This window comes from Helicoverpa zea, chromosome 7 (assembly GCF_022581195.2).
Source record: "Helicoverpa zea isolate HzStark_Cry1AcR chromosome 7, ilHelZeax1.1, whole genome shotgun sequence".
Taxonomy (NCBI): Eukaryota; Metazoa; Arthropoda; class Insecta; order Lepidoptera; family Noctuidae; genus Helicoverpa; species Helicoverpa zea.
In genome coordinates this window covers 11,638,524-11,665,243 of record NC_061458.1, presented here as the reverse complement: position 1 = coordinate 11,665,243, position 26,720 = coordinate 11,638,524, and the positions used below count along the sequence as shown (strand labels likewise).

Genomic DNA, 26,720 nt, shown 5'->3' with positions numbered 1-26,720 from the left:
TTTACTAACACTTTTTCCAGTAGATAGTCATGTAAACTTAGATTAAAATGTTCTCTCATTTGTTTATTTTGCGTAGGTTGTATTGGAGTTGGTAAGCAAACATTTGCAAGCGAAATGGTTTCTTAGGGAGCGCTTCTTGCTTATACAGAGGTCGGTGTATGCGACAGCTCATTTATGAGTCATGTACCCTTATCAAGTGTCTCGAAATACCCTCACCTGGGATGATGGCTCTCTTTTCAAGAGTTATTTTGATCTGGATTGAAAAAACAGACTGGTGAATAAACCTTTGGAATAGGAAATGGTATTTTCGTTAAAGGTTACTTCGTGGTTTGTTATTTTGAAATTGGGTGGCTTATCGTAAAGATATTCTGGCAGTTTATAGATTTCTGCCTCCGAGTCGTTGTTTTTGCTTTATTTGAAAACAACAACAGCCTTGTTTGAGGGATTTGGTGTTATTGGATATATACATTTATTTTGTTCATTTTGAATGTCACCTCTGTGAACTTTGGTAGTAATATTTCAGATAGGTATACAAAGCTATTTTTACTACACGTTTTTGTTTCAAGCCATTATATAAAAACATGTCGAGGAAATAAGTTTGCCCTTACTTTATTTAATAAATTAAATGTTTCAGAATACAATAAGTTAATTAAAGTCAGATGAAATTAATAAATCAGTATTCAACAGCTCATCGAATAAATTAATTTGCAATTCATAATTTCATATCAGAGAATGAAAATATTTTCGAAAAGCTCACAAAATTATTCCTGAATTGCATTTCTGATTGCATCATTTATTGTTTTAATATCAACTTTCGGTAGGTACTGCTTTTGAAAGAGTAGTTTTTCGGCTAGTTGCAACTACGAACTCTTTCACAGTTTTATATGTTTTCCCTCAATTATTTTTCCTGCTACATTTGTAAGCTTTATTTGTATTTCTCTAAAGACGAATGCTTACATTTCCTGAACTGCAGTAATATTTCAGTCTGTAAAATTATTTTCACACACACAATTAATTCTAAAGATTCTAGCACAAAATTACTGTACATTTCCAGCTTGTTGCTTGTAAACGACATTATTCTTAATATGGCTTTTAGTCTTTTGACTTGCACGGGGTATTAAGCCGTAGATTCATAGCATTCTTCTTTTTAAAGTACTTTATATTTTGTACTATTCTTACTAAAGAGTTTCCTAAATTAGCTTTCATTTTCAGAGCATTATTTTTTCCAACCATCTATCTTCTACCAAATATTTGTCAATACATTTAGACAATCCTTAAGTGGTTTACTGTATCGTATTACAATATTTACGTTGTCTCCATTAAGAGTTATTTTTACTAAAAGCTTAGATGTTTTGAGATCCAGTGTTAAAACGTTTTCTGTGTTTAGTTATATTTTTTATAAGTATTATCTACATTTGTATCTGACGTTCAGGCCTGTTGGAAAACGTCTCTAAAGATAAGTGCTGAAGCGTCTCCTATTGTGTCTCGAGTTGAATGATTACAATAGTCTTCAAGTATTGACAATATCGGACCATCGTTTGTGAGTTCTATTGTAGATATCTTACCTACTTGTGTCTTAAGAGATTGTTATAAATGTAAAAGTTCTAGTAGGAGTCAGAATGGCGGATCTACTTTTGTACACTTATTTTAAATATAATCTATTATAAATGATAGATATGTAAATGGTATAAAAACAAAATTTTAAAAACATACAGTGATCCGGGTTTACGAAGGTTAGGCTGTCGAGTGTCCTACGATTAATTTACATCTAGCAAGTTTATACCCCGAATACTTTACGAAAATCTTCAAAATGTTATGACCACCTTTTTTCATGGCAAAATTATATGCTAACAGACAGAATTATTGGATCACACCATTGGATCATACTCATTCTGATATAATATGTAAACGCACAGGAGGATAGTTTCATTGGACGACAAGAAACATACTTCAAAACGCTTATTTCGGTTCGAAATTCGACCCACATTAAATCTGCCTTCGCAGTTATTATACATAAAGCCACTGAAAAATATATCGTAAAGTGTTCCGGGACACCATTACAGGAAAACGTATCTATTGTCAGTCGCTCGTGCGGACTCAAGTTACGTTTTCAACTGATCCCGTCTCGCAGGACCCTCAAAAAAACAAAAAAAAACTTTAGACTGCTCTCAGTAGGTATGAAAAGTCACGTTTTTTGCCTACTGAATGCTTTCCACGTAGTTTTTGACCTGCTTTTTGGATTCGTTATATTTTAATGTTACATAAACTGAAAAAGCTGGAGTAGGTTTGTCCTCGTTTATATTTACTGTTTATTTCAAAAGTACTGGATATGAGAGTGGAATAAAAAAGGCTGGCGTATTATTTTTTATGATGACGTTGAGTGAGAGTTGAATTTTGAGAATGGTTTGTCATTTTAGGCCGGTCGTTCGAAGCTCAGTTTCGTCAAGATTAGGGTTAAATTCTAGTTACAGTAAAATTAACAGGGTTAAAATTCAAATAGCGTTGCTGAAGTACCAGTTGGTTATACAAACGTTAAAATTTCAAAATAAAAACGTCAAATTAACCGTAGTCAAAATTAACATCGGTCAAATTTTAACTTTAACTTTACCGTAACGTACGAACAACTGGGCCTTAATGAGAATTCAGCTTGTTTTAAGATTATATTATATAATCACTGTAGGAAGGGACTTCCAATAAAAGAGCAAAATAACAAAAGAAACGAATACAGATGTTAGTCACATAAGAGCAAGAACAATTTTCTTCAGAAAACACGTCTGATAAAAGAACCTGATTCGTGTCATACGTAGTAGTTATAGATAAGTTAGTTCGCAATGTTACTTGCGAACAAGTTAGAGGAACAAGACTTTGCAGAGAAACTTAGCAGGAGATTATAACGAAGATGGATCAACTAAGAAAAATAGTGTAATGATTAGAACATGTCTTATAAAATCATTATACAAGACAGACTTTTAACAATATGGAATTGTAAAATAAACCCATTCTTATAAGTTATTTCGAGCTACATCTCTCATGAAAATACAATAGGTACATTCAATCAAACTAATTAAGCCGGTACGCACACATTCGGTTTCCTGATCAGGAATTCAGATTCGGAAACCGAAATGCTTTTTTTTCGTACAAAATGTTCACAAGAGCGCACACGTTCTTACTTTTTCCGAAAAAAAAACCTGACATTCGTTTCGGAATTTTCTCCGTGCGTTCAGATAGTCAGAACCGGGACGTGTGCGCTAATGTCACGGAATCCTGAATTGGAATTCCTGATCAGGTAACCGACTCCGGAAACCGAATGTGTGCGGCCCGGCTAAATCTTCATTAATATCCAGTGCACAAGTTTCCTTATCAAAAGCTTGAGTTACTTAATGTTTAAGTAAATCGTTAACAAGTTCAGCAATATAGATCTTGAGATCAACTTCTTGATCAAAATTCATTAAACTTCGTAGTTTGTTCGGAAGTAGAACTATCGCTTGCGATGCTGTTTTGTTTATTATTTATCTTGGCTCTTGGAATCTAGATAGAACTACTTTTATTATTTTCTTCTGCCTTTAGATGCGAGTTTTTCTTATCTTCGCTGTTGGTTTCTTCACTATTGTAACATTTATGTTCTTAATTAAATGTTACTTAAATATGACTTGTCACAACTCCATATCAAAGACAGATTTGCACGGTGCTCCTTTAAACTTTACTTAGATATAGTTTCCTATCTTTTTAAAACTGTCATCAAATGACATAGATTGGGATGTTACTTAAAAAATCAAGGGTTAAAGAAACTTTCTTCGCAATAAAAACATTACAATTTCCTAAAACTCATATCTTTCCAACGCAACGGCACGAAAAAATCTCAAGTGCAATTATATGAAACGGTACCATTATACTTCTGGGAATAAGTAGGACAATCCCATCTTTTTGTTCCAATTGTCTAAAGCACCGACTGATGAGACCGCTTAAACTGCACCAGCTAGTAATTTATTCCAGCCGCGAACCTTTTTATCACAGTAATTATTCCGAGAGACCCGGGTTTAAAAGGCTCAATTTTCTGGTTTCAGTATGCCCTTAATGAAGTCCATAAATTGGCATTCGCTTCAGGTTTGGTAGAAGATGGTCGTTAAGTTCCCATTTATCTTATGTCGTATCGCATAGGTACTATCATGTATGTGCGATCCAAGTTTTGCATATAAAACTGCCTCTGTCAAAACTTTGTTCATGTTCGTTTTATCATCATCATCATCTAGTCTAGCTTTTTCCCAAATATGTGTTATACATGGACTGCCTATCTTACTTTCTCAATCCATTTACCATTATTGGTTGAAACTATTTAAATTGTCTTTTTAAATATTCAAACTAATGGCTGACACTAGATGTATGCAAGAACTTTTGCATCAAGCTTTGCAGTATTATTCAATAGTTAGTCCAGATTTAAAGTGAAAATTCTTGTACTAGTGATGACTTTAGTAAGTTGAAATTCTGTTCCAGTTCTTCTATAAGCAGCTGAATTACGATTTTTACGCGAAACAATAACAATTGACTATGTATACCACTGAATAATTCGATACTACCATGAGTAAGATTGGCTGAAGCAAACCTTAATCTACCATATTCAGACAACTTTCACCAGGTCATATTAAAAGTTACACTATTAACAATTAAGTTCATTCCACCTATACTTGAGGCTATTAATATTATCATATATTTTATGTCACAACTCTGTACCAAGGGGAGACTTGTACGGTTCTCGTTTCAACTTGGATAGTAGATGAGGTTACCACTAATGAATCTTTTAATTAATGTTTATAGGGACGGGAAACATCAACTTTTAAGTCTTCACTTAAAAGTTGATGTTTTTTTAATGTGTGTCATTTTCAGTAAGGCTGTTTCGGAGATTTATGTATTAGACCTGTAAATACAAAAAAAATATATAAGAGACTTGACAAACAAATTCTTTGGGACTCATTATTAGTATACCTAGAATCAGAATTCTAAAAATAAATTGCGAAGTAACGGTTCATTTAGAGGGTATTTGCTTTCCCGAAGTGACGGATGAATGCCGGATATTATGTTATCTGAAACCGGACACGGTTGGCGGCTACCTACCCGATTAGCAGCCGGTTATCGATTGAAATCGGATCGTTCTAATTTGCCAGAATGATGATCGAGAATCGTTGACAGCTAGGAAGGACATCGTTTTCAACTAATTTCCAAAAAATGAGAAGGTTCTCAATACAGATGTTTTTTGGCATAAACGCATTCTCACGCGCAAGTCGTTCTCAGACTTCGTTTTTACTTTTTATAAGCTTCAAGTAATGTTCAGTATTGAGAAAGATTGTGTTATGCTTTAAGAAACATCTTTGTAGTGTGGGGAGTGAAAGCCGTGAAGTTGTTTTATTAAAGCAAGCCGAGAAGTCGACTGGCTTGTGAATTTGATGAATGAATTTCAGGTAGACGAGACGAACACTCAACCTTTAAAGTGTTCACTACAATATAAAAGTGTTACAAGATGCTTAGAATAGTTCATATCTTGTCGACTTGGCCTGCCTTACATTTCATTAATCATTTTCCTTTCTTTTCTTTCAAAATCATCTTGTATTCAAAATATATCATATTATGCAGAATAAGGATACAATAAAGTAAAATACATGCAATATGGACGTTGACCGACAAATTTAGTATATATGGCAATTTTTCATATTTAGAACTAGGACAGTACATACAGGTTACAAATTAAGTGGTTGAAAGATCTGTCAAAAGTTGCGGATAGCAATTCGACACAAGTCGCTTACAGTCTGTCCCTTTGGTCCTTAATGGGGGAGCCCTACATTTTTCAACAGTGGTCGTCCTGGACAGAAATTATGAAAATGATACTAAGATTATGCTAGGTTTAAGTAGCGATCCTTTTCAAACGTGTCCTAGTTGAAAACCACTTCGATCATATTTGTTGGCACGACTCCAGGTCACTTTAATGTCGTCGACGTACAGATTTTGGGTTTACGGCGAATATTACAGCAGAATCCAGATTTTGTATTTTATTTATTATACAGATACGTATCATAATTTTATTATGTAGACAGAAATATGAGTTACAAAAAATGATTTCATAATTACAGGTATGTATTTAATAAACATTATGTAACTAGTTTTTGGTCAATATCTCATTGAAGAAAGCCAGGACCAATGTCTACACACTATGTTTTCAATTTTTGTTTTTGTGTTTACATGGCAAAAAAAACTGACCATAATAGGCTATTATATTTGTTCCAATTAGGTATAACATTTTATCGGTAAGTATTTCGTAACTAATACCTACTGGGAAACTACAAATTGTAAAAAAATATCAAAATATTTATTTAACCTTTGTAACCGTTTTATGATAAAAATGTTTTTTTCCATGTCTTAATTACTTAAACAACTGGCGTCTTTTAATTATGCGGTTAGATAGGCAGATTTTATTGTTTTTTTATTATTATTATTTACTTATTTAGAACCTACCGTTTTTGCGTTTACACTTGCGTCCTCGGGAAACTTTTTCCCGTAACTAGATAAAATATCATCGGATTGGAAAGTATAGCTTGTAAACATATAATATTTTTTTGTAAATATGTATATTTTTTTAATCGGTAAGGTTTTGGAGCTTTTTAGCCCAAAAATCACAATCTTCTTGATAATAGCTACCTAATTTTGATTCTTAATGCTCGTCAATATTTTACATAAACATAACGAATAACCTTACTTTCTTTCTCATTGTATCTGGGTTACTATGATAAAGGAAAAAATCATCGTGCAGAAATCTGAACTTAAAAGTTAAACTTATGCCATCTTTTAATCGGTCTCATTCTCTATCAGTTACCAATCAGATTAACAAATACCTACTCACCCAATTAAGTAGGTATATAGATGGGTGACTAACAAAAAGTCCAATTACAGCAGTCTTCTAAACGCTTGATTAGTTCAATCGAGGTTCCGACTAAATAAACGAAATGTAGTACCTACCTACTTACCTACTTCCAGTTCTCTAGTCTGATTGCCTAAATAAACTGAACTATCGCTATAAATGACCTTGTCAAGGGCACGGTTCCCAATTGATTGGTCTAATCGATACGACTCGGTAGACTGAATACTACCACTATTTTTACCGAATACCGGTTTCAATTAATTATTAATTGAACCCTGTTTAGCGGTGTAATTGATTCGTGTGTTTGGCGGGTTCAATTGATTTGAAAAATGGGTTACAATTTGATAGCTGTAGTGATTAATATAATAGGATGTGTCTTTTTATTATATTACTTGATGGTTTTGCACTTTTTTTTATTAGGGCACTGTCGGTGGACAAACAGCCTAAGGGCGGTGTACGAGTACTTGAGTGATAACAAATAATTGACCACTAATGGCGTACAAACAATGACACCTGTAACTGTACGACAGGTTTCTTTCCGCGCGGAATATGACGCGCATAGAAAAACTTTTTATCTATATATACCTCTTGAACCAGTTTTTGAAACCATCTCATCTCGTCATCATTCCGATTCATCATCTTCCGAGCTATTTCCCAATCATGTCGGGGTCGGCTTCATCCGGATACAGCTGAGTACCTAGGTCTTTTACAAAGAGCAGCCGGTTCTTCAAACCTAGACGAATATACCTAGACAAAATTATGTTACTGGGAAGTTCGTTCCACTATTTCTTGTTCCCAGCAAAAACGGTGAACGGCAGACGTTTACTTAAACTTGATCTCCAAAAAGTCTGCTATCTTTTTTTCTCAGCGTATATGCAGACAAAATCTATTAGTTTCCAAATCAGTATCAGTTAACAAAAATAGAGAATAATATTTGAAAAATTTATATAATTCAAAGCAATCAGACTGGATGCTTGAAAGCTTAGCTTAAATCGTAAGCATCTAAGCGCTGAATAGGATTACATATTATTTTTCTTTTCACCACTCTTTCAGACAACGAGTTCGGAAGTAAAGAGATTGGATTGCAGATATTTTTTTTAAGGGATTTTCCGAACATTAAATCCTTCGTGATTATAATTTCCTTTTTGGGTTTGATTTTTTTATTTACTTATGTACGGCTTCAGTATTATAAGATGGTGTTTTGTTTAAGAAATATATTTTTCAAATTTTTAGGTAGCCGTAATATGTGGTATTAATATTTTTTTATCAGCAACAAAACTTGAATGGTGTAAAGTATTTCAAAAAGTTAACCATAATTTAAGCACTTGTATGTTTTAAACAACTTTTATACTTGATTTTTACCACCATATGCCTTAATGTTTCAAATGTATTCAAATCGTATTCTTAAATAAGCTCAAGCTCACTAAGAAAATCAATCCTAAACGAGCAATATAATGTACCTACTCGATAGTCGCTTAGGTACAAAACTTTCCCTGCAATTCAAAACTCTGACCTAACTTCAACGACCGCTCGAACTAACGTAACATTAAGCTAATTAGATATCTATTTTACTACAAAGTAACTGAATATAAAAATACATTTTATAATTGTGCTATTTACTACATAACACAGAAATAACTTCGTTAAACACTGCAGTCGAGTCCAATGACACTTCAGCACGTCAAACTTCGTGACAAACGTTGGCCCAAATACTTAAACTGTTTCCGATTGACCATATGTTTGTACAAATATATGTTGCAAACATGGCCTGAGTTTTTTTTTCAGTAATGGGGAGTCCACACGCGCGCCGTCGGGTCTAACGGGCGCCGCGCACTGCGGTAACAAAAGTACGCATGCGTAGAGCTTTCAAGACGAAAACAACTTTATTATTATTGGGATAAAGTTTATTTTTCTTTGGTGCGTGAAGAATTTCTGGGTGGAAATTCCGGGTGATTGAAAAAAGTGTGATTTCACGCCGTACGGACTAACAATGGTGTGATTTGAAGGTATGTTTGGTTTTGGAACTAATGAGAGCTGTTCCTTATCTGGTTTTCAATCTTGATTTTATTAAGGGTGCACAGAAGCCGAAAATTACTTAAGTAAACTAATAATGAGTTTTGAAAGTTTTGTGAATAAATAAATGGGTCACATCTAACTTTAATTTTTTAAAATATTCCTTGTACAATGCTGTAGTAGGCGTTTTTTCAAGTGATTTATGATTAAGGTGCCAGGAGCGACTTGTCACCAGTTTTCGGCAAAATAGTGTTGCCATGGTGTGCAATTTAATGTCATTGACATCGCTTTTTATAAACGTATGGATCAACATGCAATATAACTATTAAAGCTTTGATAATAATGTCGTGATGACCATTGTACAGTGCAATTATTAAATTACAAATAAAATAAAAATATATCGTTTTAGATATAAACATTATTTAATGAAATGAAATTAGTTATGCATTTTAAAATATCAAAAAAAAAAAAAACAATTGTTTCCAACCAAACTGTGACTTGAAATAAAAAAGATTTCATATGTGTACCTATATTATGTTTATTTTAACTCCTCTTGAAAATTTTTTAGAATTAGGAAATTGAAATATTGAATGTGGATGAAATGGTTTCTTTATTGCTGCAGTCGTAAAAACAATAAAGATTATAGCGATACCGATTAAATTCCTGCCCCAATTCACTGATGGCTGTTTCCTATACAAAAGAAACGATTCCTTTTGCTTGAGGACGATAACTTTTTCGCTTTCTATGAGGCTTATATCCTGGGGAATATAAATGATAGAATAGAGAATCTATATATAAAAGAAAGTCGTTTTAGTTACCCATTTTTTAACTCAAGAATGGTTGAACCGCTTAAGCTGAAAATAAGAGGGGAGGTAGCTTAGACCCGGGAGAAGGACATAGGATAGTTTTTCTCACCATCCGAGACGCGGGTGAAACCCCGGAGGCAGAAGCTAGTAAGGTAATAAATGTAAGGTAACATTATTTTAACTCCACTTTAAAATATCATGTTTTCTTTAATATCTAAGATATATTCAGAAACTTAATAGACTGTCATTATAAAGCAGGTAGCTACATACATATAGGTATGCTAACCTAAAAGCAATCTTAGAATGAACATCGCCAATTTTACTTAATGAAAACTAAACGCAGAAACCATTGAAACAGCAATTCATTACACAGAACAAATAAAAAGGCAAATTCCATCGTACGTAATCATATTTACTTAAGCGTGTAAACGCTTTCCCGCAGCCGGGAACACACAACCACGTACCGTATCTATACATATAATAAAATGATAGGAAAGTCAAAACTGTACATTGAATATTTTTTTTAAAGAATACTTGGGGGGTGATCCATAATCGATTCTGAACCCAAATATGAAGTTTTTTGATTTTTTGTCTGTATGTCTGTTTGTCTGTATGTTTGTCCATGATAAACTCAAAAAGTACTGCATGGATTTAAATCAAATTTTGCATGACTATTACCTGGGGGGCGGTTCAACACATAGGCTATATATTATCACGCTATCACCAACAGGAGTTATAATTATAAATAAATAAATATAAATAAATAATGTCGGGACATCTTTCACACACGGTCGGTTAGCCCCATGCTAAGTTATTAATTAACTTGTGTTATGGGTGCTAACACAACTGATAAACTACACATAGCTACATATATACATATTTATAAATTAACAATTAAATAAATTGTTGAGCATGAACAATTAAATAAACGACATTGGAAATCTATATTGCCTACGCAGGTCGCGGGCAACAGCTAGTATTTTCATATCACATTATATCCGTGACTGACTATACACGAACCGTACGATGGAAATTCCGTGTCAATTGGTAATGGTATAACGTAGACATGTTATTATCTGTCATATCGATGGATATCCGTCATCTGTAAGGCTGTTGTATAGCTTTCAAGGCCGACAGCACAGCTGACATTGAAATTACCAATGACATACATTGAAATGACTTACCTAATTTATGTGTTTGTGTGTATGATCTTCGGATTTGCTTCTCCTCTTCATCATCTTCTTCCTTCTCGCTATGTTAAGGTAGGCTTCCAGTCTAACTGACCTTCTCAAGACATGGTTCGACCGTAAGGGTGCGTCCACATCTGGCGAATGCACCGCGAATGCGCAGCACGCGAGCCGATCGCGAGCTGTCCGGGAGCTGCGCGCGTGCATTTTTGTTCGTGGGCCGCTTCTGCGCCGCCCGCGCGCAGCTCGCGCGCGACCTAAGCGCCGCCCGCGAGCGGCGCGCAGGCGGCGCGCGACGTCTGCCATCTTCGATAGTACTGAGCCAATATACGGAACTGTAAGGGCGAGAACTGATTGCGCGCAGATCGCGCGCCGCTCGCGCGCTCTATACGAGCCTTGCGTGAGTTGCGCTAAAGAGGCGCACCGAACTATTGCAGTGACTGCACGCGCGCAGCTCGCGGACAGCTCGCGATCGGCTCGCGTGCTGCGCATTCGCGGCGCATTCGCCAGATGTGGACGCACCCTTAGATTTTCTGGCTTTTGACTATTTGTAAGCATCAATAAAATCAACAAACAAAGGCTTAGGGTCTTACTATATAAACGTTGAACAGGTGTTCATCACGTTTTAAGGAAAATTCTCTATTCAAATCTAAAACATGTTTCGTCTGTTTAACTTCTTTTGTAGTAAGACCATTGAACCTTGGAATATAGTTTTGTTACCTCTCGGAAAAATAAAACCGGCCAAGTGCGAGTCGGACTCGCGCACGAAGGCTCCCGTACCATTATTTATAAAACCAACAAAAAAATCACTTTTGTTGGGAGCCCCCCAAAATATATAATTATTTAATTCTAGTTTTAGTATTTGTTGTTATAGCGGCAACAAAAATACATCATCTGTGAAAATTTCAGTTCTTTAATTATCACGGTTCATGAGATACAGCCTGATGACAGATAACTGACGGACTGACGGACTGACGGACGGACGGACGGACGGACGGACAGAGGAGTGAAAGTAATAGGGACCCGTTTTACCTTTTGGGTACGGAACCCTAATAAGAAATGGTATTCAATTTGGCACTATACACAGTCACCCTAGCTGAAGGGACTAAATCAAGTTACAATCGATTTCGCTCGAATAGCAACATAATAAATGGTTGTGAACGCGTGCTATGTAACATAGTATTATGTGTATCATGATAGGTTTTCCGTGAAATCACGTCAAACCTATGGTTATCAGTGGTTCTGGTTATTATTGGTTACGATTATCATGAACGCAGTTATTACGGATATCGATGCTTTTAGATTAAAAAAATATATATTATTATCACCATTTTCATGTTACTACTAAATAGCATGTATAAATGGCTTAAAGATTGTAATTTTTTTAGTATGAAGGAATACCTAGAAAGTTTACTATGTTAACCATTTCGCATGCTTTATTAATGAACCTATCTTTATATTATGTTTTATGCGAAGAATCTTATCTTACAACAGTTCTTAGCCACGTATTTCTGTCTGTTAGCGATACACTCAAAAACTATTGCACGTAGTGAAAACACAAACTAAGCCCACATGAAATACGACAGCGATTTTTTAGCCAATTAAAATGAAGAAAAACGCGTTCATCAAAAAGTTTATTCCGCAATACATTTTCTTATTCTTAACAAAATAAATCACGTAAATTTTGTCGCCGACCTTACTTGTGGCTCTTATTTATTTTCGACCTTGTTACTACGTGACAAGGTTTGATTTTGTTTGCTGGCTAAAAGATAGGTCGACGGAACCTTAATAGACGAAATTGTCGCCACGCAATAAGGAAATGTGGCTGCTTTTTCTGTAATATTGTGAGAAATAAAATAGGAAGAAATGTTATTTTTTCTCTAATTTTCTGTATTATTTAACCTAATGGCTGCTTCCCCTAGTTTCAGCTACATGTACACAAGTTACTTTTCATATTTATAAAATCATCTTTTCATATTTTAAAGCACGTTTATAAAATCATCAAATAATTCTTCATTACCTACAACATTTTCGTAGTGTAAGCTTTGTTTATACCTGCTAATTGTTACTGTTCATTTATTCAATTAATTGTTGCGGTCTCATTAATACGCGGTTGGGTCATTAGTGTTGCGAGTCGCAAAACAGCATTTTTAAATATATTTTTTTTGTCCTACTTACAAACAATGACAAAGTAAAAAAAATAAAATGACAAAGTAATGAAATAAATTATTGTAATCTGGAATTGTAAATGCTGTTTAGGCATGTAAATTCCAAAATTTAGTGAAATACTACAGTGTGGCACTATAACTTACTCATCCTATCGAATCTCTCTATCACTCTAAAGTTTGCTGTTAGAGAACCCAACTCTAGGTTAAGCTTGCCTTTGTACATAACTTCTCTGTATTGTGTTTTTATAATAATATTTTTGTGTACAGTAAAGAATAATAAAGACTAAAATCTATTAACTGATCAACTACAGAAAAAAGTACTTACACTTTTGACGTGATTTGTGCGATTAGTGACTTTCTGAAATAAATGGCAAAAAGCGAGCAGTTTTCCCTAATACTACTTACCCTGCATTTAAAAGTATACTTAACTGTCTGATCTGCCAGACATCTTGCGACGCCAATCGCGATCTCACGATTCCTTTAACATGTTAAACGAAATTGACTTTTTAATCCTGTAGATAAAGTTTAAATTGCTTTTTTCAGGCAGTGAATCTTACGACGTTGTTCCAGTAATTTGGCTAAAGTTGCTTTATTCAAATACCTACGTTATTGTGTTTCTGTTCACATTATTGTTTCACCCTTGTACCGTCAAGTTTAATTAAATGTCAAAACATTTGCTTCAATTACAAAATGTTAGGTCGTTTTAATTATTGGGGCAAATTAATCAAAAAATTATAAAAAGGAAGGTAATTTACTTCCTTTAGACTTTTTGAATCGGAAGTTATTATATCGATTTCAAGGAAAGGTCTGAAATAAGGAACTAAACGGGTGCTTAATTTGTAAAAAAGCCTCACTATTCTGATATCATAGTTATCTCACTGTCAAACTAAGAACCTACTTTTTTTAAGTCGTTTAAAACCCACCTCTCTCTATAGTCGGTCCCTCATATCTGAGGATCAGCATCGGGGTAACATCTGGAGCGGATGATCTGCCTCCACCGGTTTCGATCCAGCGCATCTCTCACTACCGCGTAGAATTCGGAGGACGATGAGTCTTTCACTTGATCGGTCCATCTGGTTGGTGAACGACCACGCGATCGTTTGCCTTCGGTGCTCCCAACGACAATCAGTTTTTCCAGACTTTCATCGCCTCTGCGCACTGTGTGGCCGAAATAAGATAGAATGCGTTGTTGGCATATGGTCGACAAGCGGGTTTTTATTTTGAGCTGATTCAGGATAGACACATTGGTGCGTTTTGCAGTCCAAGGTATTCGGAGTAATCGCCTCCAGCACCACATCTCGAATGCATCTATCCTTTGTCGTTCTCGGGCTAAGATCGTCCACGTTTCCACTCCATAAAGGAAGATAGGGAATACCAAGGCTCGTGTCAACCTGATCTTGGTTTTAATGCCAATTCCTCTCTTCTTCCAAATGTTGTTCAAACGGGTCATAGCATCTTTAGCCATCCCGATGCGTCTCTTAATCTCGGGGACACAGCTGCCATCGTTGCAGATTTGGGAGCCGAGATAAATGTAGTGGTCGACGATGTTAATGCCAGGAATGTTGCAGGTGACATTTGCTAGTGTTCCGGCTCGATCCACTATCATCACCTTAGTTTTCGATCTGTTCACTGCGAGACCAATGTTGCCACTTTCAGTTTCGAGTCTTTGGAACAGTTCAGTCATATCTTCCATGGATGTTGCCAAGAGAACGGTATCATCGGCATATCGGAGATTTGACAATCTCTTTCCACCTACAGGAAACCCCTTCTCCCAACCCACCTAACCAATCTAAATAGAAAAGGCTAGACACACTGAATAAATTCTTTCTACAGTGTACGCATTTTCCTCGTCAATATTTGCTTGGAGCTGCAACAATTCAATCTGTATATTTGTTTTGTCCGTTTGTCCGTTTGTTTTCAATCAAGTGGACACTGCACGTTTGAAATTGTTTTATTTGTATGCCTTTTTATTTTCCTTGCAGTGTAAAGTTATTTTTATTGCAAGATAAATGGTTTAGCAGTTAAAGCAATAAAATTGTGTTAGTAATTAGTGACTATGTGTGTGATGCGTTTCAATTGAGCTGACACTTTGTTCAAATATTATTGAACAAGTTAAACTTTTGTGTCATACGAGTTAAAGCGTAGTAGTTCCAAAAGTCATTAAATAATGACATTTTTTTACAAAAAGCCAAAACTGACTCAAAAACAAACTTATTATTCATCATCATCATCATCTCAGCCATAGGACGTCCACTGCTGAACATAGGCCACCCTCTTAGATCTCCACAGACACCTGTTAATTTTGTCATGAAAGAGAACCGTCAAAAGACTTTTTGACTTCGTTAATAAATTTTCAGGACACGCAATGAATAAAATAAATAATGGTTTTTGCATTTTTTATTTAAAATTACTTCACAATATTCGCAATTTTGTATTCATATTCGTGAAAACTGTTACATATTCATGAGCAACGTTATTCTTTTTTATGGCACAAACGCAGTAAATTAAGGAAATATTACGCAGCCAGTATTCTCTGAAACAGCTGTGTTTAATGAAAATCGACGATTAACCAGTTCATTTTTGTGCTTTAAATATTTATTAAATAGCTTACTCGATCCTGCGGGAACAACTTCCCACACCCGGATAAATATATAATAGTTTTCCTCAATATATGGGCTATCTAACACTGAAAGAATTTTTCAAATAGATTTACTGATGTCTGAGATTAGTGGGTTCAAGCAAACAAAAACTGAAAACCACTTTTCCCTTATTTCGTGTATCCCACCATAAGCCTGTAAAATTCACACTCATTGTTTCTAACCCCCAAAATTATACAGCTATAATTATAAATACAACTAACCCCAAAAATTACGTACAAAAGCCAACGAGATTAAACCCGGAACCGCGTCATTAAAAATTAAACTCTACCCCATGAAATTAAGGTCTAATTTAATTCGTGGCCGCGGTAAGCAATAAACGGTCTTAGAAATTATAATTGGTTGGTGCGTGAGGCACGCACTGTAGGTAGGAATATTAAATCAATGCGAAGTTCTGCAATGTAAGTATTGCTTGTACTAGGTGCTTTTTAGGGTTCCATACCCAGAGGGTAAAAAGGGACCCTGTAGTTTTCGCTCTTCTGTCCGTCCGTCCATCCGTCCGTCTGTCACCAGGCTGTATCTCATAAACCGTGATAGTTACAGAGTTGAAATTTTCACAGATGAAGTATTTCTGTTGCCGCTTTAACAACAAATACTGAAAACTAGAATATAATAAATATTTTTATGGGCTCCCATACAACAAACGTATTTTTTTGTCCGTTTTATAAATAATGGTACGGAACCCTTCGTGCGCGAATCCAACTCGCACTTGGCTGGTTTTTAGTTAATCTTGTTTGACAACGAAACACGCAGCTTGGAGTGAAATGTTGAAGTTCCTTTTTCTTGTTATTTTATTTGGGGTAACATGTTCATTGAATTTGTAAGCAATCTTTTTTGGACGACTTCAACCAAATTACCTACCTAGTTCCGTTGTCGAAGCTTCTTTTGGGAGTCCCGTCAAATACACGTTAAAGATTTAAACACCAAAGAAATTACGTGTTTTTTAGCCAACATAAATTCGCTTTAGAACTCGTTTGAAAATACGAAAACTTTGGGCCAAAGTTTTTCATTTCAAACCATTATAAATGATTTGTGTTTACGCAAACTGAAAGAAAAATTTTAGGCTCTTAACAGACCTCGCTAACTTTGTGCGTCAGTTATATTATGAAAAAATGTATATTTGTAGGTCAAATGATAATTTTTTGTTTTGCAAATAGGTTATAAACTACACGTTTACATGGCAAATTTTCGTTAAAAGCAAGATGAAGTCGGTGTTTCCTATCTGACTACCTTGAAAATAAATACCGAAACAAACTCTAAAATCACAGTCACAGCACCGAAACCAACTCAAGGGTCACAGTCTCTTAAAATCCAAACATATGTAGCATCCCTTTCATGACCCTTCCATACAAAACTATGTACCTGATTACCATAGGGATCCATTAAAATTCGCTTACCGTTATTAAAGTACCCAGATACCTTCAGGCCTGTACTAAAGAAAACTCGTTCTAGCTAATGGGTATCCGATATCAGGCGCAAAACGCAGTAAATTCGCGTACCTTTTTAATATTTTATAAGCTAGCGTATAACATTTTTATGAAAGGTTATTTTTGGATTGTAATAGGGATTCAGGGTGTTGAATGGATGTTTCGGAAGCCTAAAAGTAAACAATATGGTGTTTGAAGAAGGATTTTTTTAAAAATAAGGTTCGAGATAAGATTGAAGGTAAGAGAAGAGTGAAGACAACTGCAGATATAGTTCAGATCCAGATCAGTACCGTTAGATTTTTAAAATAAAATATGAATGAAATGACGAGAACAAATGTGTGTGTATAAAGGTGTAATTTTATTCCAAGGGCTGAAAGTTTATCTTTTCAATAAGTTGCCTGTATTAATTTTAAAGCCTTCTAAATGAATCTAGTTTAAAAGTCAAGGACCTTATTGACTTCTGAATCTAAGACTTCATTTACTTACAAAACTTTCAATACTTGGTTCACCTCTAAAATTCCTTTCAATGTCACCCAAATAACCCCTAGTTATTTCAATGATTAATGATTGTTTTGAGTGGTAATTTTGGCTTATAGTTTACCGTGTAAGAACTGTCATTATGCCAAGAAAACTTTGAATAATATTCCATACAAATTATTGCTGAAAGCCTGATGGTTACATTTGCTTTGATAATTACGATACAAATACTTACAACTTCGAAGCAAATATAGAAATAAAACTTGTTTTATTGAGCTTGTTAAAAACACGACGTGACATATTCCAATGTATTGTCATAAATATCAAAGTACGATCTTGAAAGACCGATCTTTACGACAATTTCTAAAAAAATAACCTAGTTAGACACATTAAATACAGGAACATCATAAAGCTGTAGTAGATATTCAAAGTATTAATATATAATATAATAAAAGTATATATATATATATATATAAAATATAAGATATTCGTCTGCAAAGTTAATAAAAATACTTTTTCATAAAATCACTTCACTGATATTACTTAGTACATATCTATTATATCTATAGGAACGAAGTAAACATTAGGAAAATTCAATATTCCTTGGTCCATCAATAAATCATTTCACTGTACATTAGGCAAGGAGTCATTAATGACACAGACAGTACTGTATTTAAATGATCATAAATCTTCTTGACTTCCCTCACGTAAAATCATTTTTCGCTCGCAATGTGATGGTACTGCGAAAAATGATGGATAGCGTTAAATGTTATTTTTGAAGACTCAGTAAATTACATCAGAGTAAAGTCAACACTTAAACGCAGATTGTAATTAATTAGGGCACTTTCAAGCTTGGGGATTTTCCGCGGGCTTGCCAGACATTTGTCAAATGTGTCTTGTATGAGCCTGATGGCGAAGAATTTTCGTTGTTTAAAATATCACCAGCTGTTTGCAAGTAGCACTAGAATCAGAAAAGATTATGGGTATGGGGGTATGGTCCCATATGCGGTGGTGGCTGATTCCAAATAAGCTACCAATTAAACCCTTTTGATTGGTCACTTTTTCTTTTCTTTCTTCTAACTACTAATGAACATTTCTGACACTTACGCGAATATTGGGCATTTAAATAAATCTGCTTTACGTATTTTAAATCTATAAAAGTAGTTTTATTTAAATAATAATAAACTATTAAAAAAAAAATTGTGAGACTTAGATTTCAGAAAGTTTTTATAGTCTATCCGTCTTGAAGAAGCGTGGTGATTTATCGCTCATTTCTTCCGTATATAAGAAGGTAGAAGAGAGGACAGTAAATACGCTGATAATTGGACACCTAGTGCCTATTCGCCACACACACAATCTTCTAGAACCAATTTGCCCCAACGGCACAATTATTCGACACCAAAAATTATACAGAACCTACATACACACTATTGAGCCGTCTTTTCCTTGGGGAAATTCGCTCTTCACGACTCGATTTTTCCAATAAGTTTGTGAACGGTTATCCGCTTAGCGTTTCTTTTTATCCTCAAGGGAAGGAAATAACGACTAACTATGTTATTCGCATGTTGTGTAATGTTATATGGTATTTTTCAATTCAAACTGGTTTTCGCCCACGGATTTACTTGCGTCATGTTAACTAAGACCTCAATCTGTGTGTGTTACGTTACACAGCCTTTCTATCGACCCACTGCTGGGCACAGGCCTCCTCTCACACGGAGAAGCATCTATATGTGTTCCTTTCAGCAATTTAGTAAGCGAAAACTTTCACATTTATAATATTCAATTAAGATACTTAATATCAATACTTCATTTTGAAATAAAATTAAGTTCTTAATAGGAATTTGAAAATTCTAACAACTTTTTCTCAATATTAAAATTCATTCACAAAAGGCAAAATTGCTAAGAGTTCTTCAACTAAGAACCCTTAATTTTTAATTACGTAATTCAGCAAATTACTTAAGTATTTTCTAAACTTCATGAAATAGAAATAAGGCATTTTCTACAGTAAAGACTAAGTACTCTATAGTTCGTTATTAATTAATTAACAAAAGGTTAATAACAATGACTTTTGAACTTTCAGTTAAAAGGCATATTAATAAGTATTTCTTAAATAGGCTTACGATACTTTGTTTCATAAAAACTTTAATTATGAAAGAAACTGAGTTTATTGTTTTATTCGTCTTTTGTTCCGCTCAAACGACAATACTGAAGTCATTCAGCCTTCAAGGGAAGTCAGCAAACCCAAGTGGGGCCTACCAGAGCCAAAGCCTGCCAGGGGTACGGGATTGTTCGAGACTTACCGCGGCCCTGGTACACATAAAAGACCTTTTAGTCAGTAACAGTCTAAAACTCCCTCATGTTGCACCCACAGCAGGAGACAGAGAGGACATTAAATAATTCCCCATTTGAAAAAAAAGCACGGCACAAACTCTTTAACGAAAATTGTAATTTTCGTAGTATATTCAAATTATGACAGTCATAACATACATACTTAGGTATAATTCTTAGTTCGTACTTGTTTTGTTATAAATATAACTTTTATGACACACTAGTTTAACCTTTGACTATCAAGCTTATCTATACTAGAGGTAATATGATTAAGAGGAGTTTATTTGTTTGTTTGAACGCGCTAATCTTTTGACCTACAGATCCGACTTCAAAAATTATTTCACGTGTGCACGAAGTAACTTCCACGGGATGCGGGTAAAAACACTGGCATAAGCTAGTTTTTATTACAATTTTATATCATTACAATGTTTCTGGCAAGACACATTCTGCTACTTCTGCATTCTTGAGTATAATGTCTTTTGTATTCCAAACTCTAACACGTTGGCCTCAGGCCAATGCCATTTGGGCCGTATATGGCCATTAAGTCAGTAATCCTTCAATCATTTTCTTGAGGCTTTGCCCAGTCGTAAGATGGTCTTAAGATTTGCTTGCTGGTTTAATTAAGTTAATTGCTAGATTGTAAGCTAAGTAATCCTTAGTATGTGTAAGTATGTTTGTCTGTTTTATTTTACGTTTATACGGTAGTAGCTTCCATCAGCGCATATTGAAAAAAGTAGTCTGCAAGATCCACCAAAATACATTCACAAAATGTTGCTTTTACTATAGTAATATTATAATGTAATAGGGACAGGTTTAAATACGATTTCAGACATTTGTATGAGGTACTCGTATAGTTATCGGCACGAATCTTGAGCTCTGACCTTCACCTGAGCAGAAGTAATTTATTGGGTCCCTTTTGTGGTATGAAGTGAGGCGCGGGGGCGGTGTAAAGCGGTGATTGGCCCGCAGTGCATCGCGTCATAGCTGTCGCTCGGGATTGGTTCTTTACTAATAAATCACTTCTGCGCAGATGTAGGTCAGAGCTCAAGATTCGTGCCGATAACTATACCTACATAAAGCTTTGTACGTACTTACTGTATTATGGATATTGTTTGTGAGCAAATAAAAAAATCTGTGGCGTGAAGAAAAATCCCGCTTATCGGAATTTCATGATATACAATTATAAAATTAAAAGCTATTAAAATGTCCAGCAATAACAATTAAACCGATAACAATGCATAGAAAATTACATAATAACACACTTGTTGCGGTTTTCTATTATTTGTGTTTTAGTTTCAATTATCCATAGTTAAATGTTAATGGGTATAATTTTTAAAACTTGACATAAAATATACAAGCAATATTAAGAACATTTATTTTTCAAAAAATATCTTATTTTGTTCCATCATCTGCCTAGCCTTTTCAGGCTTGCAGTTTAATCGGATGCAAATGTGTACCAGTGTATCACATGGGGCTACTGTCCATCTGACCTCCTCAACTCATTAACCCGGGCAAACCGATACCCCTTGGTAAGACTGGTTTTATCAGACTATCTGGCTATATTTCGACCATCTTTTTTGCTCTAAAAATGTTTATAATAAGGCCATCGCTCTTTTTAAAGTGAAGATAAATAAATAAATAAAAGGTGATGGGTGAAACCGCAAGCAAAAACTAGTTTAACTTAAATGACTTGTTATTATAATAAAAACTGATAATATGCTTAATATAAACATAATTATCTTATTCTATCGTCAGCGGAACCGACATGTCGAGTGCTGTTTTATGTGCTATCAAACGAAACGAATAATACAAGGTGTTGATTTGCATTTGTGCCATACTTCAAGAGGAGGTCATAAAATACGTAAATAATCGATTGGAATTACAGTGGACGGGAAATAGCTAATATGTACTGCTTTTTTTGTTATTGTAATGTCGTAGTATTTCAGAAGTAATCCAATTTTATGAATGAAAATTATGAATAATCGTTGCGTATGCTTTGTGTTTGCGTTTGTGTGAGGGCGCAGCACGGTTTTAAGGCCAGTAACACACGCGTCAAGTTCAAATACGGCTAGATGACGTTGACGGAATTCCGACAAAAAAAAAATACGTACCAATTTTCTTATTGATTTGGGTCGAGAATCATTAGCATAATTACGTTCTTGACTATGGCACGGATGCAAATCAACAGCTTGTATAAAGTGAAACAGTTTTGGATCAGAATTGTACAGACTCAGTGAAAAATTAGAAAATAGTAGGTGATATAAGTGGATATTTATGCACATATGTGAATTAAGGTTCACGAACGGAGTTTGTGAAGTGACTGACAGATTGGTGTACCTCTTAACTTGGATATTTTGATAGGGATATCAGTAAATATAAAATAGTATATAGTGTCTTACTTTTTCGAAAAAGGTATGTAAATTGGATGTTAATTTTGAGTTCTATGCCAATTCAAGTTCATTACGTATACTGTATTATTTGCTCACTGTTAACTTAAATATAAAACGTATTTGATAATTTTAATGATGCTTAGTTACAATTGGAAATATAAATAATTGGGCGTTATATAGATTGCAAAAATATAAAAGAGATACACTAAATAATGAGGGCAAAAATCTAAAAAGAATTTATTCCGAAAAAATTTTGGATGGCTCAAATTACTCTTTCCAGCACTCTTGAAAATATTTTCATCTTCATTTCAGACTGACGAAAATTTTATAATAAAAAGCTCGATATACTTTTTTAATAACCCTCAAGTCAAGATTAACAAAGTTTTGTGCTAACATTGCTTGCTATCGTTTTAACAGTCGAATATAAGAAGTCGTATATAAGAAGACTTCATTGAATTTTCCTTCGCCATTACACATATATAAGTCAGTCCATGGCAAAATGTACGCGGTCAGCAACAAGAGTCCATTAAGAAAATTACCTGATCACTATATCTGTCCCACCATCTCTCATTATATGTAATTGACATGACTAAAGAAATCAATCAAGAAGGGAACAACTTTTGTAGTTCTCTGATGTCTTGGTTATTTCGTTCTGTAATCCAGACCTTTTAAAATTTTCGGTTGTAATGTGGACGTAAAACATTATTATTATCAAAAATATTACAATTTATCTCCCGTTTAGAATCATACGAAAGTTTATAAACTTCCTAGTAAATTGATAAACTTACGGATCTTGTTATTTTCCGGTGACAGCTATACAAAAATCGTATAAACCTACTCTCAGTTCAAATAAATCAGGGTCTTAAGTGCCAAAGACCATAAGGTGGTTCTTCTCGTGTATCTACAAATTCAGGCTGTATTTCCCACATCGTAGGAAACTCGTGTAAATAGGTCACGATCGATTGATGCATAAATACAATTTCGAAGCTGTTAAGCAGGCTTTGCACTACCTGAGCTTAATTTAGATCTGTAATGTAGTCTGGGAATATCTAAGTTGTTTGCTAAGAGCAAATACTGTTTTTTCTCTGTGTTTCTCTGATTTGCTTTTCTATAAATAGAGGAGTTTTTAGTGTGGTGTAAGGTAGTATGCATTCGGTAATTCTGCAGTTGCCGTCGTGGCTATGCTTTTCTCTTCTCTGGCTGAACATAGGTCTTATTTATTTGCGTTAAAAGTGATCATTTATAGAAAAAAAATGAAAATCTCGTGAAAATTCATAAATGAATTTTCTCTGACCGTCTTTCTGCCCCACAATATCCCTTGTCTATCATTTTAATTTATTGTTTGAAATTGGCGCAGCATTTCTTTGTCTTCCATACCTTACTATCTGACGTCATGTTTCAAGTAATACTCTTATTAACTACTAGCCGTTTTCCCGCGGTTTCACCCGCGTCCCGTGGTAACTACTGCCCGTACCGGGATAAAATATAGCCTATGTTACTCGTGGATAATGTAGCTTTCGAATGGTGAAAGAATTTTTAAAAACTGTCCAGTAGTTTTTGAGCCTATTCATTACAACCAAACAAACAAACAAACAAAGTTTTCCTCTTTATAATATTAGTATAGATATCGTCTTCGTTTCCTAAATAGTAATAACCCGACAAATCGCGTATTTTATCAAAAACCAGACATTGTGCTAAAGGTTAAAAAAACATTTATCAATAATATCCAAATCGTGTCTAAAAAGGTCTGATAAAAGCCGAGCTTAAACTTGTTAAGTAGACTGTGGTTTGGTCTAAGCTTTTTGCTTTCACAATTTAGTACCAACTTAGTGGTGGTACAGACTTAAGAGATTAGTGAGAGATACTGTTGACTGATGTGTGGTCAGCCTTTAGTCGGGACTAAGTAGGTAGGTACTTTATGGCTAGCCATCACTTACAGAGAATTTAGAACATTGTAAGTACTTAGAAGACTAAGCAACTTTGTCGCTTTACTGACTCGATCTTCATGAGTAAAAAGCTGTTTTTTATAGTACTATCCTGATATAGAAAGTACGAGCAGTATCAGGAAGATTGACCTCTTAAATAACGGGACACTCTTCAGGTCAGTAGATACAGAGGTTTTACGGGGTTGCCTCACAACTCACAAACTTTAGTAGGTAGAGATATCGAAGGTAGATATTTGAAGTTTACGGATCTCGAGCCGTATGGTGACCATTATTTGGTTATTTTTCAGAGACCAGATTTTTTGTATGAAAATCGCCCTTTTAAATAACTTCTGCGAAAGTAGCATCATCATCACTTTATTTTTACCACCCAGCGTTTTGTTTTAATTCGCAATTATACCAAAAAAAATTTGAATGATCTTAGTAAATTTTGAACAGGTCGTGAACTCATTAAAACGTACTGAATTTTCTAAAGAGATTCCACTACACGAGTTTCGAAGTAGTACAAAATTAATCCAAGTCTCTCCAGGGATGTTCTTCGTGTTTGGGTCACGTCTAGACTTCATGACGTCACTTGGCATGTGGCCAGTACAGTTGGCATTGAAATGAAAATTATAGTTATGCGGTGACAGAGTTCAGTAGGTGACGAGTGCCGCAGTACATTTGAAATCTTTGAATGCTTTTTATGGTGATTTGTAGCGCAAGGAAGTCAGTCGTTATTTGCAACACAGATCATTTACACTTTGTTTATTAGTACAAGATTGTAGTAGAAGTAAAGACAGTCGCTCCTTGTAAAACACTGATAGTCAGCTGCATCCGGATAGACTGGAAGCCTACCCCAACATAGTTGGGAAATAGGCTCGGAGGATAATGATGTAGTAGAAGTAAACTGTCAAAGGTTTTGTTATGATACAAACTTACTATATATTCAGCAAAAGGTCCGTCGTTTGTTTGATCGTAATTTAGAAGGTCTTCAGAGATTTATAACGTAGAAGAAAGTCAGGTTACTAAAGTAGGTAGGTTCTTAAAAAATATAGAGAAATATTTCCAATAAACTTGCTAATAAGTCCCCACTTGTATTTTACCTCAAAAACTATCCGAAAAGGGTACATTATCGATACAAGAAACCCTAGAAATTTCATAGCATTAATTGAAAGCGACTACGTGAAAGAAATGCCCTTAAGGAACCTTCGAAATTCCGTGAAAATATTTAACGTTCAGTGTGGTACGAGCCTAAGGGTTGATTTATGCTGATTGGGGATCTCAACAGAAGCCAGGGTAATTGCCTGTCAGTACGGATGAAGTCTTTATTGCGCAATTTGTGTCAACGCTTGTCAAAAATAAGGAATAAGGTTCCTTTTTTTGCACTGTTTTGAATTGATTTGCACAGTGGTTAATTATTATGTTTCTATTTCAATATTATTTTAATTTAATATTACAATATTTCTATTTTATTTAATAGCGTGAAATAAAATTAATTTTTTATTAAAAGTAAGTCCTAAATAAATGGCTAAAGGTGGCAAAAAATTAAACCATTTAAATGGTTTTAAATGGTTCAAAAAATACAAAAATATTACACACTTGAGACAAGACATACTGATTATAATTTAAATTATTTTTCACCACGTCCCAAAATGTCTTTAAAAAATACGAGCAAAACTTGGTCACCCTCATCAGAATATTTTGGCATCAGGATAAATATTTTTATGGTCGACGCCTGGTGGCAGTCATGCGTGCATGTGTGTATGTTTGTGTATACGTGATTCGAGAGTTTCATGAGTAAGCCATAGAAAATGTATGTGGAATGTTGTTTTATTTATTAATGGTATGTTTCAGTTGCAGTATTGGACTGTTACCTTTAAAATGTCGGGTATTTATAACTTCGAGTTTTATTTTACTAAAAATGTATTTCAAAGCGCAAATCAGATAGGTACTGGTATTCATGTAAGTATTTTTATTTTAATAATAAACAATTTTTACTAAATATTATAAATGGCAAAAGTATATAGCTCTTTAATGTCATTTAGTAAAAGGACTAAGAAAACCTTATTTTTATCCAGATGTGGGAATTAAGTACATAGTTTCCTCGGGACGCGGGCGGAACCGCGGAGAACAGCTAGTTTATACTAGCTTCTGATAAATATTTACAAAGTGCCATATCATAAAGACCAAGTTTTATAATCATCTTGTTAGAAACAAAAGCCAAACAACGGAAAACTCGACCGTCACGTAATAATATTATATCGCAAACAAAAGTAAATCGAAAGAAATATTGAAACAGCGACGCTGATCTTCATATAGTTCTGAACAAAGCGGGCAATTTTCAGTTACATGAATTTTTATCTTATTTACTTATATTTAAGTTTCTTATGCTTTGTTTTTCCTCGTTATGGTACAGCTGTGTTATCGTCCCATTGCTG

General features: G+C 34.6%; 1 protein-coding gene across 2 annotated transcripts in view; it reads left to right on the top strand.

Moving 5' to 3' along the window:
* LOC124632125 overlaps positions 1 to 26,720 on the top strand; it is a 55,097-nt gene that overhangs the window by 4,745 nt on the left and 23,632 nt on the right. Inside the window, exon 1 of one of the 2 annotated variants that reach the window (XM_047166804.1) lies at positions 22,166 to 22,379. The exons of the other annotated variant lie outside the window; for it this stretch is intronic. The gene's annotated coding sequence lies outside the window, so the exon portion shown is untranslated. Of the gene's footprint in view, positions 1 to 22,165; positions 22,380 to 26,720 lie in introns of those variants that run through there. 2 annotated transcript variants of the gene reach the window in all.